The sequence below is a fragment of the Penaeus monodon genome, chromosome 29 (assembly GCF_015228065.2).
Source record: "Penaeus monodon isolate SGIC_2016 chromosome 29, NSTDA_Pmon_1, whole genome shotgun sequence".
Taxonomy (NCBI): Eukaryota; Metazoa; Arthropoda; class Malacostraca; order Decapoda; family Penaeidae; genus Penaeus; species Penaeus monodon.
The window spans coordinates 20,438,975-20,439,303 of record NC_051414.1 but is presented as its reverse complement, the minus strand read 5'-3'; positions in this window follow the sequence as shown (position 1 = coordinate 20,439,303).

The following is a 329-nucleotide window of genomic DNA, read 5'->3' as shown; positions in this document are numbered from 1 at the left end:
GTTCCCATTACCCGCCGACACAAAATCCACAATTGGCTCCATTAAAGAACAAGCTAATGAATCCACACACACAATGCCAAGCGGATCGTTACGCCACAAATGAGCCGGGATCCAAATCGTCATTATTCATTAGTCTTTCTTCACGCCAAGGAGTTCTGTGAAGAAGTTCCAGGAAATGGAGGCTTTGGAGCAGATTTGTCAAATGCAAAGGAAGGGTGATTTTTCAGTAGTACAGGGGGGGGGGAGCAACTGAATGCTTGACTGATTGAATATTTGATTAAATGAATGAGAAATTGTCAGCAATGGATAGATTGATAAATAACAGATGA